We start from the raw sequence: 19,358 nt of genomic DNA, 5'->3' as shown, positions 1-19,358 counted from the left end.
CACACACACACACACACACACACACGTTCACGCACGCAAACACAAACACACATTGTAAACAGTTGAGGCCGTCATAAAGCTGGTCATGTGTCCGATGTTCTAGACAAGAGCAAGAAGGCAGGGCTAGGGACATTGTGTCAGCTGTCCATCTCTCGCAGTCAACTGCTGGACAACCCTTGGTTATGCACCAACAGGGAGGCAGAGCAAGTGTGCACCGAGTCGACAAATTTATGGAGCACCTAAGAGGAGCAACTCAGATAGATCCGGAAACTAGAGATGGATGTCGGGTGTGTTGTTGTTATCGGCTGGGTACGGAGGGCTGTGAGCACTCTGCGCTGCTCATTAGGGTTCGGCTTTGGAGACTCAAATGTGAGCTGACATGCGGATCCACAGAGTCTACAACAGGGTTCAGGGGGAATAAACCATTCCAAGCTGCTTGTCTGTGCTCCTGCAGCTCCAGCTCTCCGGTTAACCTGCAGCTTTTAAAGGGTAACTGTGCTGTGCTACGAACTGCTAGTAGTTACAAAGAATTTCTATAAAGTATCTTAGTATTATAAGGAAATGCTTTGTTGCGCATAACTAATGTATGCTACAGTCAGATCTTAGTAGTAGCCAATAAAACTTCATGAAACTTGTCAGAGGATGTAAGTGAACTTCAGTCAGGTATCGTCATTGGTTCACCCTTTTCCCACACTCTGGCAAAGCTGCCCTTTGAAACTTTGCTTCCTAACTTCAAATAGACACCTTATTTGGGTGAGACGCTGTCTCACCTTATTCTGAACAGTCTTGCTATAATCAAAGAACACATTGTTATTATTATTTTTTTTGTTTTGTTTATATAACCCCTGGAACCAGGATGCCATTTCAAATAAGCTAGCAGCGAGATATTTGATAGCATACAGTATTATATCACGGAGGAATTACTAAGCAAATCCACACTTCATTCAGATCGCTGCTATATGTTGCAATATTTAGAGATGCTGGCCTCTGCCGGTGAAGGCTACTGTGTGGGTCATCACTTCAAAAAGACAAGCACAGGATGACTCAGCTATTTATACGCCTCCAGTAGTGCGCTCTTTGCTGCAAAGTAAGGATTGCTCCAGTTGTAGGGAGGATTGTCTTTTGCCTCTCCCATTTTTAATCAATATATGGGTTAGGAGTGAGTCATCGCGGTGTGACATTTCTCCCTGAAGAGCAGGACACACAGTGATTCCTTGACAAGGGGACACAAATAACCAAAAGACCTCCGTCATGGACTTTGGTAAAAATATGTCGACACTCTTCTCCAACATACAGGATCAGTGATGAGTCTTCTCTGCCTGCCACCTGCTGCCTGTTTGTTCACCACTAATGCTTCTAATGTGCACTTTGACTGGACTGGGCAATGTCAATATGTGATGGAAGTAGAGGCATCACGAAAACCAAGTTATTGTGCATCAACTGGAAAAAAATGAGTCTGGAAGCTGGACAGCAGAGTGGTGAAGCTGTTAGCATGGCTTTCCTCGTTTTAATTTCAGTCAGATACTTTGTGTTTTGCAGTTTGGACAATTTCTCCCATGCAAGCATCAGTTTAAATGCATGTAACCACAACAAACATGCACTCTGTCGGCCACTATAAACTCCCCACAGGTGGGATTATGTGCATTTTGTGTCTTTATTTTGCCTCGTGATGAGATGACTATTTTTCCTGACTTTAGGTGCATACCAATCATCTGGTGATTCTACACAGATTAAGTCTGCACATTACAGATGAATGTGCACAAATGTGAACATCGGACAAAATATTACACATACATTAACTGTAGAGGAACCTTGTGGACTTGACAGTTATTATAAGGTTGAGGAATGTTCAAATGAAACAACCCAGAAAAACTAAGGTACAGAGGGAAAACGTTCCAAAGCCATGCGCTAGATTTGTAAAGAGCAGAGCTGGCCCAAGGAAAAAGAAAACTAAGATTCTGCTTAGGGCCGTCAGAACAGCAGGGGGCCCCCGAGAGCTCTTGACTTCTCAGTGATTATAAATCTCCTTATGCTTAGAAGGAAAATTTAATAGAATTAATAGGGGAAAAACTCCTCTCTCTGTTTTTTGTTGGTTTCTCTGTGATGAGTAAAGAGTCAAATAAAGATGCTCAAAGCAGGCCAATGCAGCTCAGATAGGAATAGTACGTTGGGTACACTCTGTACTCTTCCTACTGTGTATAGCATGGAAAGAGGACACAAGGTGGACACATTGTTGTTTGGTCTGGAAATACTGTGATCCACAAGTAACAGAAAAGTAAAAGTTAGAGTGACATTTCAGGTAATTCTAAGCAGCAAAAGAAACATCCTATTTATGAGAACCTATCAGGTGTTTAGTAATGTCTGTCTCATCTCATATTGGTTTTAATCTTTGATTATCCTGAAAATATAAGTATAAGTATAAGTATACCAGTGAGCAAACCATGGAAGCTTAATATGAGTGCAAGAGCTTGAAACATGTCATTTTATACTGCCAAGCTTTCAAAAAGGGAAGAACAGGCTGTCCCAGCCTGGCTTTAGGTTTTGTCTCTCCGAATCACTGTGAAAACCTGAAGGGCAAAAGGATAAGATGTTCTGCCACATAAAACAATCTCACATTTTCACCTCAGAATAATTGAAATGAGACGTTATTGTGCCGTTTTGAACAGTTCAAATGTTAGGGAGAGGGCAGAGCTGCGTTTCTGAGCATGCTTTCTGACAGCACTTAGCCTATCATTCTTAATAACTGTTGCATTTACTGTCAGCTCTTCGTGTCATTAGGTCACGGTTGAGACACAGCTGCTGCACCTTAGAATGCAAGCTCACTTAAATAAAGATAATGAAGACAACAGACACAATGACCATGACAGCTTTTCTTAGCTTGCAATTTAACTTTACTGTACCAGAGCATTAACATCCAAAGCAAAGGATTTTCACTGGCTGCAGATTGTGTGATAATTTTCAGTCATATTTCTGTCAAAATACAGAACCTGACAAGAATCTGATAAGAAGGAAAGGACGATGAGCGAAAAATACATACTGCCTGGAAAAGACCATAAAATGATCCTCAAACACAATTGTTGAGCAAAAACCTAAATCTCACAACAGGCAACGCGTTTAAACGCAACCCTCCCACCCCTACAAACTGTGCTGTGATTTAAAGCAGCATCCCCGCGCTGCTGCAGTGGTTATGTAACTGTCAAGCCTCTTGCCACAAGCCTCCTGGTGACAGTGTGGTGAAGAAAGTGGGAGGGGGGAGGGGGGGCGGACAGCAAGGGGAGGGCAGAGAGCGATGGACGGAAGAGGCACCAGTGGAACAGAGGAGAAGGAGACAGATATATTGTCATGGCTTGTGATGGAGGCATGAACTGAAGTGATGAAGTGGAAACAACAGAAGCCAGATTCTGTCCAGTTTCCTCTTATGTGTAAGATGACAGAGGGAGCAAAGGAGGGGAAGAGAAAACGGGCAAAGAAACAGTTAATCCTGTTGCTCTCCAAATGTTCTGCCTTTTTATCATTTAGCTGCCTGATGCTGCTTTGAATACTGATTGGCTGCATTATTAGCTGAGCTCCGAATGTGTGTATGTCTGGAAGTGAAAGAGCGAGAGATGGCGTTTAAAAGAGAGAGCAGGAAATGATAGGGATATTTAAACTAGAAATGTAACAAACTGCAGACTCAGGCTTAAAGGTTCAGGTTGAAGATCAACAGAAAAGGCCAAAAACCTGGTGTAGTTTCAGCAGCCTTGCATGCAAACTTTACACATGAAAGAATTCATGTCTACGCCCACATTTTGTTTTTATCATACAGAGCTACTGACCGGCAGCAAAAGTCTTCAAATGACTTCCAAATCATATGATTTCTAAGGCTCGTATTACCGTGCAAGTTATTCAGCTTCGTCGAAGGTTAATCCCCGAAGCAGCCAAAAAGATAAATGACAACAAAGACAAACAGGCATGGAAGATTATTACACACAGATAATACAGAAAGTTTTATATTAATGCGCTGCAGGAATGTTCACTGAGGTCACAATTACCTTTGTTTTCTGTGATTATAATCTTTTGATCTCTGTGTTGTTGTACTACTTTGCCTCCGAGGGTAAATAACTAATTGTGATAGTAATTGGCATCTTTAATCAATCATTTCTCCTTCAAGACGTTTTCATAGACTAACTGCTAACATGATCACCAGATGACACCGTCAACAATAAGCAGACGCTAAGCAGGCCAACTCCAACTGTGTTTTGTAAGTTGGCATGCTATTTACTGATAAAGGACACAGTACAAAAGATAAAGATTCACATGACTAGATCTGTAACACAGAAAAAATGGATACATAGACCTCATGTAATACTCGATGCACCAGCTGGTTGGACATACAGTGCAGTCTAGGAAGTGGAAGCAGTTTGAAAGAGGGTAAAGTCAGTCTGTCCTCTGTCTGATTCATCCAAATTTTTATGTTTCAATACCAAATGGAAAGCTTTGAGACTGCCAGGATGCTTTAGCCTTGTCTCAAAATTGCAGTCTTAAGAATCTTGTGAAAATCATGGCGGTTTGTTTGAGTAGGATTTTACTAACGTGTGTGTTTTTATTGTCTTCTTACTGATGCTGCCAAAGTACAGTACACCCCATGGTGGCACATGAACAGTGATGAAATCATTAATGTAATTTGGTCTCAAACTGTAGGGATGATGAATGTCTCTGCACTAAACCGAACAAGTCCAAATTGCAATGAGATCCAAAGAAGTGCTGCAAGAAAAGGCAACAAGGACATGTATGTTTAAAAACTTATATTTAAAATCTATCAATTGCAATACGACTGTCTTTAACTGCATGACTTGACAACGCACAACTGATTAAGAGGACTTTAAAAACATAAATATTAACACCAAATCAAAGCTCTTTTTAAACTAAAGCAATACATTGTTAAAAAATATTGAAATCTTAGTGATTTGTGTCACAGGGACAGTTATTGCTGCGGCACAAGCTGCTTCTGCTACAAAGGTGGGTGATGACAAGAAGAAATTTAGAGAAAAAACCCCATGAAGCCATAAGTAGCATGACAACAGAAAATGAAACATACTCTACAACAAACTGAGTTAGCTTAAGGAAATGTAATAATGTGCATCAAAGATGGAGCAGTTGGTCACTTTGAATGTTTTAAACGACATCTCACAGACAATTTTCCACAGAAAACTAGGCCCCATTTTAATGATGAAAACACTCTTAAATGGGAATCACATTTCGGTGGAATTGCATATTTTCATCTTGAGCTGTTGTGATACAGAGGACGCCTGGAAGCCTTGACTCAAAAATGATTTTCTCACAAATCTTGTGGGGAAAAAAAGAATGAAATTGGAGGAATCCCTCTTATTGCAGAGTAACGTGTCGTGCTTCGTGTTGAGGTCGGACCTGAGTACAGACAGGACAGTGGTGTTGTCATGTTGGCGAAGCTGGAATTTATTGCTCAAAGGCCTTACAAAAACTGAGGAGGTGGGAAAAAGCAGCTGAAGTTTAGGGAAGCCGGCATGGAGGAAGACTGACACAGAAGACAGGATGAAGAGTAGATGAGAGGCAGGTGAGACTAATGAGAGGAATGCAGAACGTTGGGGGAGAAGCAAGGCAGGGAAATGAGGGAAGGTGACCAATAAACATGATGGGACTAAACAGAACATAAAAGCAACTTGACAACCAAAAGGTTAAGGACAAAGAAAGTAAAGTGCATGGCAGCAATAGTAAACAACCCCAAAATAATCTAAATGCACAAACAAGAGAAAACAAGAGACACAAAGGCTCGTAGATCATAACAATTAGCTTTGACAAAAAGGCTTGTGATGCCTGACGTTGCACACGCAAAAACAATTTCTTGATGAATTAATTCCTTTGAGAGAGTTCACACAGGGCCTGGCAAACGGTGTGAACTACATTCACCTTATTCAATATCACTGCACAACTATGACAAAATGATAACCCTCTATTTTCATTTCAATGATGTAGCGCATGGGAAATTATTGGTGTTATTTCAAACTTTTGTCTCAGGCAAACACTTTTACTAAGTATGTGAATGGATCTGATACAACAAACTGAAGCGCTTTTCATTTTATTAACAGGTGTAGTTTACTATGATATTTCAAATGAGTTTCTTGACTGTAATCATCTTGAAGTCATGCTGTTTACAGAGCATGGGCACCAAACTCTGAGAGCCTTTTTAGGGTTGAGTAATACCCTGAGTGTCTTGACTTCGCAGGAGACCAAAAAACTGAGATTTAAATTAGACCTGAGATGCGAAACTCAAGAGCCTTATTTTGCAGCTGCATCATTACGGCTTGCTTTATTCGAGAGTCTAAATTTGACTATTCGGAAGCAGAAGTATTCTACTGTTGAATAAAAAAATGTCAAAACCTTGAGCTGATTAAAACGCATAAAAACACAGAAAGCAGCTGCACATTAAATACCCATCACAATTTTTATCTGTCTCCAAACTGAAAACAAAGCTGGTTCACACAGTGTTATATATTTATATCTAATCATTAGTCAAAGACTGTTTTCTTAAACTGCTGCTGATTGGTGAATAACTAGGGAATAAAAGATTGACATGTGCTGTAAAGAGTGTATTAAAGATGGATGAAAACCGGAGGCTGTGAAAACTATGATTTTTCCAAACTGGCACTAAATAGAGATAAAAAAAAATACAAAGGTTTTGTTACTGAATCCTGAAATAAATAATTTGATGCAGCAATTATTTTTTAAAATGTGTGGAAAATTATCACATTTCCCAAAAATTTCACTATTTCCATAGACAGTAGGTGAATATATTAAGGGTCACTAATATATCTCCCTGCAGGTTATTAAAACTGTACAAGAAATACTATCACTGTGCGCACATCATCCAGACATTTACATTTTCTAAAACAATCTTTTAATCACGTAATAACGCTCCGTCTCCCTTATTATTTCATGAACCGTTTAAGAAATGCTTTTGCCACTGGAGTCCAAGAGTAAATAACCTATGAAGGAAAAAAAAACCTGAACGACAATCAGTGATTGCACTGAAACGCGAAACCAAACAAACAGCACTCTCGCCTTTGTTCTCTCCAAACTTATCAGAACACTGTAATTATAAATCAAGAACTCACTACACTCCTCTGACCTAGCTTCTTTTCCTTCCAATCCAAAGTGGAAAGACTCCCTGGAGAAAGAAGCCTGTCTGAATGAGGCCACAGTGTCCTGATGAGCCTCCTTATGAATAAAATAATCTGCCTGCATTGACCAAACATCCGCTTAATTCCACTGCTGTGGTAAAAGTTGTGCTAGAAACAGAGAAAAACAAGAACATCTGCCCCTTACAAAGGAATTCTTCCAATGAGACAGTGAGATGCTCCCATGAGAGAGAGAATAAAGTAAAAACATTAGAATATCTCTTCTTCTCTTCCTCTACGTTTGCTCTCTGTGCCAGACTCCACTGCTGGAGAAAAAGCATGTCAAAGCTAGTTAAATATTCGCTGCTCGACATTAAGTCAAATAAGTATTGGGAGAATATTTTCTGCTCTGATTAAATCATAACTGAACTCTGTGAATGTCATTTAATTTTTTTTAGGGATGAATGGATTAAAATTAAAATAAGACATCTTGAAATTGTCATGAAAAAGAAAGAAAAAAATATTGAATAAATTTTTGCAATACCTTTTCCATATTATTATCCCCTATTATTATATTAAATGTATTGGATGTGAGGATTATTTGTATTGTTACTGACCTCTAGTGTGACTTTCATGCCAACAGGACAAATATATTCATGAAAGGAACTTATTAATGGGTTAAATACATATTATCCTGCCATATGATGTACACCACAGATTTGGAAGTGAGAATGTCAGCATATATCATGCTAACCATGTTGTACACTTATGCATATTGTAATAATGTGTTAAACATAAGAGTACAAGAAGTACACAGTAATGTAATATGGAAGCCAGGTAAGAAAGAAAAATCACCTGTCCTCCAGTTGGCCCCCAGACACACTGAGAAACTCTCATTAAATATTAACACCAACGACAAAGAGCCCTTAATTCCTTACAAGTGCTGCGCTTAACATGATACATTACAGTCATGGTTTCAAAAATAAGCTCAGGGCTCATCTCATTGACTTTGTCCCTCGGACGTCTTTATGAGTATAAGTCTAAACACGGTTTCTATCAAGTGGGACATTTTGGAAAAAAAAGAGGCCCGACTCACCTTCTCCGCCAATGGGAGGTCAGGTTTCCATAAACTTTAAAGAGAGCTGTCGGTCCCCTGCAGGAGATCACCTGTGGAGATAAAAACATGAGGTCAGTCCTTCTAGCGAAAGCTCACGGAAATCTTAAAGTGCAACTAATTGCTCTTAATGAAAATAAAAATGGAAATCAGCTTAACCCGTGACGAAAAAAAGCTTAGACTCAGTCAAAGATATTAAAAGATTTGCTTCCGTTTCAACTATCACAACAAGATAAGATTAGTTGGCCCTGACATTGAAGGCAAGAGGAATAGCAAATCAGATCAGCTTCCTCAGTTCTCATAAAGCTGCACAGCAACGTACCCGCCTGTTTAGCATAATTGATTTCAGCAGGAGGATATTTTTTATTAGGATGGGATCTGTTTAAATATTGTGGTTTCATTGGGTTTTCAATGCTTCAGCTGCAGCAGGCAAACACGGGCAGACAAAAAGCTTTTTGCAGCAAGTTATTAATTAAATCATAGGAAAATCATTACCTTTCTTTCATACGTTTTTTTTTACACAGATTTTAATTTAAACTAATAAGGACATAAGTGAGGAGAGTATAATCCTGGGAGAAATAAAGTAATGAATACCTCAGAAGTTTACAAGTACACAGACATGCACAAAAATCGCTTATTCAGTGGCTTGCAAAAGCACTTATCGCTTTTTCAGACGTTTAGAACAGCAAACTTTAATTTTGTTTTATTACGGTTTTATGTGGGGAGCAATCAAAAGTTTCAAGAGCCTTCGCTGTGATGATGGACATTTGTGTTTTTCAGAAAGACTCAATTTTAGCTTTTATTTCAGCTGATTTAAGTCCACAGTTTTCTTCCTTTATTTTACACAAATTGGTCAAGTAATTCCCAAAGTTACACACCTAAAATGAATATACCTCAAAAGCTCTGAAATATGAAAAACTGTGTTTTTGATTACTATGAAAAAAATGCTGTTACACCTTATACATGTGAAAGAGATTGTTTTTTCAGTAGTTTCTCTTTTGCTATCAAACGTAATTTATGAATCTGCTCCCTTTATTTACAACTTCTTTGTTTTTTGTCAGATAAACATTCATAAATTTCATAAACTGCATCTCTAAACAGCAAAATGAAATGAGGTCTAAGGATAAAAAAAAGACCTGCTGCATCTTGTTTTGTGTAGAAGGAGATGGAGCACTAATATAACAAATGGCATCATGGGAAGAGAACATTATGTGAATGTTTTGAAGCATCAGCTAGCTGGCATGTTAAAGCCAGGCACAAATTAGTTTTCTAAATGGACGAGGAGTATGTACATACCACAAAATTGCTGTCTCATTCCAAGTAACTCTCCTGGCTGTGCTTTTATATATAAAAACAGATAATAATAATGAAGCCAGAACCAGAACAGTTTATCAGAAGATAACCTCTCTTCTGTAATCTGGTTTCCACTAGGACATATTACTGCACAAACTGTTTGTAGAGCTGAGGACACGCGTCTTACAAACATCTCATGCAGCAAAGAAACAGCAAACTTAAGGTGAACGACTGATATATCAAATAAGACGGCAAGAAATATCACAGCTAAATATAATGCCTCACTGAAGCCGAATCCAACAGATATCTGACTGAATTCATGCAAAATCACTGAGTCACTGCATGCTGCTCATGTTTTTCCACTCTAGACAGAATCTTTTTTTTTTTTTTTTCACTATTTGAGCCAAACCATAAAAACATTTATGCTTGCAGCTTCTCTCTTTTGTGAATGATTGTTTATTTGTGTCATAAAACGACTGGCTTAGACATTCAGGGTTTTGAATATGTTGGTGAAACATAACAAGAGTTCCAAAGACACTATTTTTGTTTCAGAATGACTTGCAACAGCGATGAGGACTGATCAATTATTTATACGTTTACTCAAGCTAATGTGTCCACATCTGCAAAGTCCTCTCTGGATCCAAACATTTGTATTCGGTCTTTTGGTGCTTAATTATGAATTTCAGCCCAATTTGTGTCATCAAATGCACATTTGTACAAATAATAGGTAGACAATATATGAAAGACTGAAAGTGAGCCTATTGGTTTCTGGAAAAAAGCTTGACTTGGAAAAAGTAGGAGAAAGAATCTTCATGAACCGGAAAAATACTGGGAAAAAAATCATTATATTTCAACTGGACTTTCTATGGGTGACGTTGTAAACACTGAGATTTCACCACCTACGACGGTGTTAGTAATAAAAAAGCATGTAGAGACCCAGACTGAAAACCTGTAATGAACTGCAAATGATATACTGAATACTTAAATTCTACAAAAAGAGCATCTTCAAAGAAATAACGTTTCAAGAAGAAGCAGTTCAAAGAGCTGCTTATTGAAAAATATGAGATTTTCTGTCCTTCAACATCATGGACTCTGTGTCCTCTGGGCTGAAGTGAAAAAAAATCAACTAACTAGTTCCAAGCACACAGTTCGAAGGTCAAAATATATAATGAGATGGACTCAGTGATACAGTGGGGATGGATAGCTTGTACTTTATGGTTACAGTTAATGTTGGCAATTATCCGAGTTTTGAAAGTGACTTGCTGAGCCTTTCTATGGTCCGTTTCTTGCCAGCTTTACCAGCTTTATCCATCAGCAAATTACATTTCTGCCTATTTTTCTTCACAATATCTCCAGATCAGTCAGACTGAATGAGAAGCGTATGTGAACGTCAACTTTCAAATTTTGTTCTGGACTTTGACAAGGCCTTTCCAAAATGTGACTACAGGCGTGCATTTAATGTTGGTATTAATAGAAATATGATTTCAACCTGAATGTTTGGGATCATTGTTCTACAAAAACGCTTAATGCGTCAGAATACAGTGTTAGTTTCCACCCACACATGCTGTTTTGAATGTAGGTCAAAAAATTCAAGTTTGGTGTGTCGGGTAACTAGAGCACCTTCTTCTTTAAGTTTACGTGCATTTCTATTAACAGTGGATTTCTCTGTACTGCTGATCCCTTAAGGCTGAATTTGTCAAGAACATGATTGATAATTATCTTCCCACCTGAGAGATGGACCTCTGCAGCTCCCCCAGAGTTACAATGGGTATCATAGCTGCTTTTCTGATCAATGCCTGGCCTGTCAACTTAGGTGGACAACCACATTTTGGCATGTTTATTACTGTTGTTCCATAATCTTTCTGTTTTCAGATGATGGCTTGAACAGGCTACTGTGAGATTGCTTTATAATCACACCCTGCTTTGAACTTCCCCGCAACGTCATCTCTGACTTGTGCGGTGAATCTTGGACGCTCTTTGTTTACCGAACGTCTCGTGGAAAAACCGTACTTTTATGTTCTGTAGGTTAAGTGCAGAGATGAGATGAAACATCAGCTCACATCCACGGGAACAAATGCAACCCCACTAATGGTAGTTTGTGGTTTAACCGTTTGTACCAGTGTTGTCGCAGACTGTGGTGTTTCATGCCTCCACGGTGGGCACAACATGACTCCATTTTGAATTTCAGACAGGGTTATGACACATGCTGAGTCTGTGCTCTGCCTCAGGGTGAGCAGCAGCTGCACAACACAAATTCAGAGCAGGGGTAAAGTGACATGTAGTAGTGACAAACGTAATACAAAGCAGGTTTATTATGTTCTAATAAAGGAAGGGCACAGGAGAGAAAACATATGACTAGAACTCGCCAAGTGTTTTCTTCTGACGGCACATACTGACCAGTCTCTACAACCCCTGAGGGACATAAATATTTCATAAAATAACTAGACTAGCAAATATGTTTAGTTTTTGTTTATATGCTTTAGTTTGAGGTAACGAAGCTTTGCCGCAGATGCTTCTGATCATCTGTGGCGTTATCAATCTTCTGCTGAGGCTGGAGCGTATCCTCGTGTGTGTTCCGCTCTGCGCTGAGAGAAATGAGACACTCCGGCTGCCCTTCAGACTCGCCGCTCTGCTCTTACACCGCCTCTTTTTTCACAGCTTGTCAGAAGACACTGTTTCCCCTTCGAACAGAGGAACGAAAACCTGAATTTGTTTTATTTTTTTTTCCACTGGCAAACATATTATATGGAAGAGTTATCAAAACAGAAAAAAAAGAAAAAGAAAAAAAACAGCTCCTCACACCACCATTTCACACATTCTCCCCTTCACCTGACAAGTGATGTTCTACAAACACAGAGGACTAACAATAACAAAAGAGGTCACCAGAAAACATTAGACTCCTCCTTTTGTGAGTTATATTATGAGGAGAACAGTTGGCATGTTTATATTTGGGCTCTTAAAAGGCATTCAGATTGTTTTTATAAGAATAAAATGATGATACAACAAACTTATCATAACTGTATAAACACTAATAATTGAGTTCATAATTACAACTTATTCTAATTTAGCCTAAGCTGGGCTGCACAGTGGCGCAGTTGGTAGAGCTGTTGCCTTGCAGCAAGAAGGTTCTGGGTTCGATTCCCAGCCTGGGGTCTTTCTGCATGGAGTTTGCATGTTCTCCCTGTGTGTGCGTGGGTTTTCTCTGGGTACTCCGGTTTCCTCCCACAGTCCAAAAACATGACTGTCAGGTTAATTGGCCTCTCCAAATTGCCCCTAGGTGKGAGKGTGTGTGTGCATGGTTGTGTGTCTCTGTGTTGCCCTGCAACAGACTGGCGACCTGTCCAGGGTGTACCCTGCCTCTTGCCCAAAACGTTGGTTGGAGATGGGCACCAGCACCCCTCCCAACCCCACTGAGGGAAAAAGGGTGCAAGAAAATGGATGGATGGATAGCCTAAGCTGAATAGAGGCTCAGCAGACATTTGGTTAAAATGCCTTTTGCAAGTTGCAGTTGAATCACATCCTTTCAGTAACCAGCAACAAGCAAGATTAAGGTCTGATATTTGACCGTTCTTGATTGAATTAGTAACGCTCACTTAAATCGGTTGGTTTCGAAACCATTTTTGACGTGTGTTTAATATCACTTAAATTTGAGGTAAAGTTGAACAATTTTGATTTTGTCCTCCCGCTACATTATTAAATCCATTTTGTGCCAATCACCAGCTGAACGGGTGACTACTGTTCATCTAATTCAAAGAAATTCAAGTGAGTGGCTGCATCAAATACGATTGTATGTAATATTCCTTACCAATTCTTCAAAAATAATGTTTTTGAAATGGAATTGGGTGCTCAGTTTAATCTACCTATTTTAATTTCAGTAATCACTTAGTTAGCATCATGATGCATAAATGGATAAGTAAAAAAATAAAAAAAATGACAAAAGTTTGCTTTAGAAATCTACAAAACAATCCTCCCTCTAGTCAGTTACTATAATCGCAACTCCAAAAATAAACCAACCTAACAACTCGCATTAAAAACACTCTGAAAACATCCATCGCGTCGTCTTAACGGGATTACATTTTCACTTCCTGCTACCAGAAGCCCTTCCTGCTGGTTGATGCTGCTCATCATCCATTAAATGTTTAAAGATCACTACAGATCAAGCTGCTGATTACACGAACACAAAACCATCATCAAATCCAGACAACACACTTCCTGTGCATGCAGAGAGGCTGCCTCAGCACTTCAAGAGAGTAAAACGTTCAGGCACAAACAAAGAGACAAACACAACGTAGTGTGTAGTGGTTATTATACATTTACAAGCTCTATAATCCAAACATTAAAAACATATCATCAAACCACATATCAACGTTAAATAATGTTATTTTTTTCTAAAAACTTGTTTTTGGAAAAAAAGAAACAAAGAAAATCTAAGTTTTACAAGAAGGGACTGATTAAAAAACAGAGTTTGTGATCTTAAGACAAAAAAGGGCATTTCTTGCACAATCAGTGTCTTTCTGCAGCCGAAAGACGTTTTCTATTTCTTTTTTTTTTAAGTTGCTCATTCCTGTTTGGTCAATTTTAAGAGTCACTGTCTTAAAATTGAGCCACATGTGGCTCCAGGGCTGCAAGTCGCAAGCAACAATTTTACCTGGAAAAATAACAACAACTTAGATTTTGATGTGGCGGATGTGGCTTACAGCTTCAGGACAGGATAGCCTTAGGAACAGTAGAAGTATGCTACAAAACAATTCAAAAACATTTTGTCTGTTGCATCGTGAGTCATTGTAATTGTCATGTGTTGCTGACTGAGTCTACTAGAAAAGATGTCTGGCTTATTCTGGTGGCTAATGATACCAACGTTTAATTCTTCTGAAGTTGAAGGTTTCTCAGACAATTTTTTTTTTATGTGGACAACACTTCACTTTTTTCTGAATAACATTCCACTTGCCTGAGCAGCTTTATCCTACTCTGAATGAAGATTTTTTTAAAATCTTAATCATATTTGTAAAAACTAAAAGCAGAGCATTTTCAAAGTCGTTTTGACCTACCGACTATTTAAATTATGCCATACATATTGTACTGATAATGTAGTTTGTGCCACTTCACCTCTATTAGCAAAACTTTTGTTTTCTCTATAGTTTTCTCTAGATTGCTGCAAATTCTGAACATATTGTCTGTCTGTAAATTATTTCATGAAAGTTCTTTGATAAAACACATAAAAAAAGTTAATTGCTAAGACAAGTTTGAAAAGATTCTGTATATGTCAGATGAAAAGGGAAGGTGGGTCGCAGCATGAGGAACTCACAAGAGCACCACTGAAACAAGACTCTCCAACAACCACTGAACAGAAATCACAACAATAGTGACAAAGAAAACTAAAAATAAAGACAACAAAAAGGAAGAAAAGAGATTATGAAATATACAAATAAAAACATACAATTACCTAATGTGACGTCCTCCCAATTACATACAGAGCCCCGACCCGACCTTGCTTCTCTGTTAAGAGCGGGGAGTCAACTAATAAATAGCAGGTACTCATCAACTCTTTTCTCTGCAGTACAATTGAATTACCCCCCTGAGAGTATCACCATCTTCTCTCTGCAGCCTCCTGTAAGGCTTTTGAGAGACACGCAGAGAGTGAGTTCAGCACCAAGGACAGATCCAAAACTGACGTCTGCACACTAACAAAAATGATAATTGGACTCAGATCGTCCTAAAGCGACTCTATCGTTACCAAAAGTATTTTAGCCCATCAAATTAAGTGTCCGTTCTTTTTGCAGAGGGGAACCTGACGGCATTAGGCAGGTCTGGATGTTTAGCGAGACGGGAGCAGCAGCTGCAGGATCTAAAGCGAAATAATTAGCATGAATTCCTCCTCCTTTGTTAATCTTTCCATCTCTACACCACAACAGTATCCTGCCACCATGCTTGGTGGTTGGTACAGGTGTAATTAACAATTTCAAATGTTTTTCATGTAATGAAGGCCAAATAGCCTGTTGTTTGTTTTCTCCAGCTAAGAGTGGCTTCAGCACCACAGACAGCTCTAAAATAAGCCTACTGAGATTTTTTGACTAATTACTAAAGTTGGGGACAAACAAAACGACTCGACGTTTTTGAGGCAGCTCTGAATCCAATAGGGTGAGGTGGACTGATAATCAACACTTATTGCTGTCAGTTAATGACAAAAAGAGGTAAGGGTGCTTCATCTGCTGCTGACAAACGTTTTTTTTTTTTTTTTTACTTTATTTGTTAACTACATTTTTACGATTGTACTGGGCATAAAACCTCACCTAGCTGATTACGAAATCCCAGTAAACAACAGAGTCTTACATAAATAAACTCAAAATTCACAAATTGCACATGAAGGTAATCAGTTTTATTTTTAAATAATTTTTTAAAAATAAAATTTGTTCCACATACAATATATTTATACACAATATTCTTACTGTCTATTTGCACACATATTGTATTGTCATCTGCTAAGATATAAACAATAGCTTTCTTAGATTACAGCCAACACAGACTCATTTGGAGACCAAAAAACTACATACATATTTCAAACTCTCAACAGCATGTTATTCTCCACACTGTCCAGATCGTAGTCACTTATGGTATTAGCTTAAAGTATTTTAAATTGCACTTTTTCTTTTATTTCGTGGTAGATTTAGACAAAAATAAAACCAGTCGGAACTCAGAAAACATCCTCCACCACCTACTGTAAATGTTTGTTTTCTCAAACTTTTGGCCTCGCAGGAGTTTTCACAAGAGTTTTTAGAGGTTAATTTGTTCGATAAACCCTGTAGCCTTGAAGCCACAGTTGCTAAGTGTATGATGTCCAGTCTTTCACTCAAGAAAAAACAGCCTGTTGGCGTGAACACCTAGTTTTTGTAAACTGTGACTACTGTGAAAGTTGTGTCGTGTGTCTGCAGTTTAACAAACACATCCTGTTCCTCACATCAGCTGAGCATTCCCTTGCATATAGAGGGGGCATTTATGGTTGGGTCAGGACCTGGATGACTTGGATGAAGATGGGAAATGCTTGGTCTGATTTGATGTTAGTTAGAAAAGTGCAGATAGCAGATCTTCGTGATCCAGTTTACTCCGACTAGCCACCAAAAGTTAGTACAATGTTCTTAAGCAACACTGGGTTCTCCAAAGAGGTTGAGTTGCTCAAGGATTAGTCGTTAGTCGTTTCCAACAAAAAGCAGTTTCAGCCCAAATCAAGCAAAAGGACATCTGCTGCTTCACCGCTGCCAACGCATAGAAGATCTCACATCAACAAGCGCTGCTGCATGTCTTTTGGCAGGACGAGATGTTTTGGAACGACAGCAGCTGCTTGGTTGGAGGGGGATGTTACAACCCAATACAGCAGGCAGCACTTTAAACAATCCCCCCCTCCCCCCTGAAACGCATCATCATCATCCTCCTCATCATCATCACCACGATCATCATCACAGTTTGGGGATGCCAAACACCTGAAGGTGGCTACCGGATACTTCAGTCAGTTGGGAGGCCAGATGCGTTTCAGCCTCCGAGCAGATTTGATGAATGATTAAAGGGACCGCATGCACCTAATCCCATGTAGAAAGCGGGACGCTCCTCCTCTGTGGCACCGTTGGTTTTGTCGGAGGGAAAGCAATGACGCTAGAGATGGCTCTTTGCTTTGCTGTGACAACCAATTACATAACGGGAGCTCTGTGGAGTGCTCCCATTAACATTCGCGTCCATTTCCCTCAAGAAAGCCTCAAACACATCACTACATGACCACTAAGCAGCGCGTCTACGTCCATTAGCCCCATCTTAAGCCTTTAAACAGCACAAAATGTTACGTTTTCTGACTGATCCAAGTTTATATTCGTTATCAGATTTGTCATTTCACGCATGGAGATAAACCCTTCACTACATCGCCATCGCCTACATATGAAACAGTATTCAATTCATTTTGATCAGCATTTTTTGTGCTCAGAAAGCGGGTTTGTTTTATATGTAAGGTCTAATTTTGTGCAATCCAGCTACAGCTATTATTTTAAACAGAAAACGGCGATGCACAATTTTGCGATCTGGTCTGAAAACAGCACATTGGGTAGAGTGAACCGACATCAGACGAGTCAACAAAGCGCACAACAATAATTCAAGGTGAGGCGAGATGGACCGTCTTCCCCCCATGGCGTAAGCAAACAACGGTACATCATGTAACATGACGCATGAATAATTACAAACTGCAAAAGGCAAACAGAATCGCCCCTGAATTTCTGTTGTACTCCGTCGAGTTTTGCTGCATCGGAAGCAGCGGGTGAAACGTTCGCCAACATGATGGAGAGTGATGCAGATTTCTCCATCTCGCCCCTTCGCTGAAAGCAGGGATGCTCTGCTTCTTATCCCCGTGATGCGCGGACGTGGCGGCCAGTAAACACTTACCAGAGATGCTGCTTCTGGTCCTGCCCAGTAGAGTGTCTGCTGCGAATCGGACCGTATTTTCCCCCCCCTTGCAGTAACAACAGAAGGTGACCCTGCGTTCTCTCTGCAAGACTCTGCATCCACGAGATCACGATGCACGCAGCAAGGGGGAGCTCCACGGCACAGGCGCGCGCTGGGGGGATGGCCCAGCTTTTACTCTCAATGGACGGCAGAAATAGACTGCAAAAGGGGGGGACGAGTGAGTGTGCCAAGCGATTTTTTTAAAATCTCCTCCAAGCATGTAAACGTATGGGAAGTGATGCAAAACAGAATTGTTAAGCAATTGTCAATTTTATGGTTTTTCTTTTCTTGCTATTTCTTTATTGTTATCGATGAATACTCTATTGCTTAACTGGGACGACACATTGTTATTTAGGATATAAAATAATTCGGAAGGAATGGATGAGGAGAGCGTTAAATGTGACTTGGACTCTCCAGCCAATGGAGTGATCACGTTGAGAGGAGGCGTCCCCCTCCCCTCTGCGGCGTAGGCCACGCCCACATCTCACTATGCGCGAAAGGAGGAGGGAAGGTGGGAAAGGAGTGTTTTTGTTCTGGGGATGGCTACTGACTCATCCACTCAAGAACAAAAGAACGTTTTGCTCACCTGTTGAGTGTTCAATTTGCTCATTTCCAGTGCCTCACAAAAAGTGATAGTGCTTCTTGAACCTTGTCACTTTTTGCCTTACCATAGTCACGGAAGTCTGTGTGCTTCATTAGGATTTTACATGATGGATAAACACAGTTTAACGGATGACAGTAGGGGTGTTCCAAATTATCTGACAAATAAAAAGCTGGATCCGAGTCAATATTTTGTGGTTCCACTTTCCTCTGCAAACACAGCAATAAAGGATTTCCTCTATTATTTTGCCAGCTTGCACTTCTACAAACTGAGACTTTTGTCCATTCTTCTTTTCAGCAGCCAGATTGGAGGAAGCAGCTGTGAAGTGAATGTTAGTCTTCAAGTCATCCAATAAGACCACTTTATCTATTAGATCAGATTTATTTGTTTATGTTAGCTTAAGATCATTGTTCTGCCGAAGGGGAACTGTTGCCCTATAGTTTTAAGTCTTTCACAGCATCTAATCTTCAACAATTGTCATGTATTTAGCTTCATCCATTTTTTTTTTGTCTGTTCCGGCCAAATTCTTTGGTTGCAGGGGAGTTGGTGTCTACCTTCAGCCAACATTGAGTGAGAGGCAGGGTACGAACAGGTCGCCAATTCATCACAAGCCAACACAGAGACACAGGAGAAACAACCATGCCCACACACGTACACCAAAAGGCAGTGAAGAAAGGCCAGTTGGTCTGATGGTCGTATGTTTGGACTGTAGGAGGAAGCCATGATTCACAAATATTCT

General features: G+C 39.7%; 1 long non-coding RNA gene across 1 annotated transcript in view; it reads right to left on the bottom strand.

Moving 5' to 3' along the window:
- Positions 1-18,425, bottom strand: part of LOC103467646 (uncharacterized) — a 24,666-nt gene extending 6,241 nt beyond the window's left edge. The window contains exons 1-2 of the long non-coding RNA XR_534098.2: positions 17,959-18,425; positions 8,230-8,300 (exon numbers count right to left, since the gene is read on the bottom strand). This is a non-coding gene — a long non-coding RNA (uncharacterized LOC103467646). The remainder of the gene's footprint in view (positions 1-8,229; positions 8,301-17,958) is intronic.
- Between the last annotated feature and the right edge of the window lie 933 nt (positions 18,426-19,358).

The sequence above is a fragment of the Poecilia reticulata genome, linkage group LG7 (genome assembly GCF_000633615.1).
Source record: "Poecilia reticulata strain Guanapo linkage group LG7, Guppy_female_1.0+MT, whole genome shotgun sequence".
Taxonomy (NCBI): Eukaryota; Metazoa; Chordata; class Actinopteri; order Cyprinodontiformes; family Poeciliidae; genus Poecilia; species Poecilia reticulata.
Note: the sequence above shows the minus strand (reverse complement) of the source record. Positions and strands in the feature narration are given on the sequence as shown.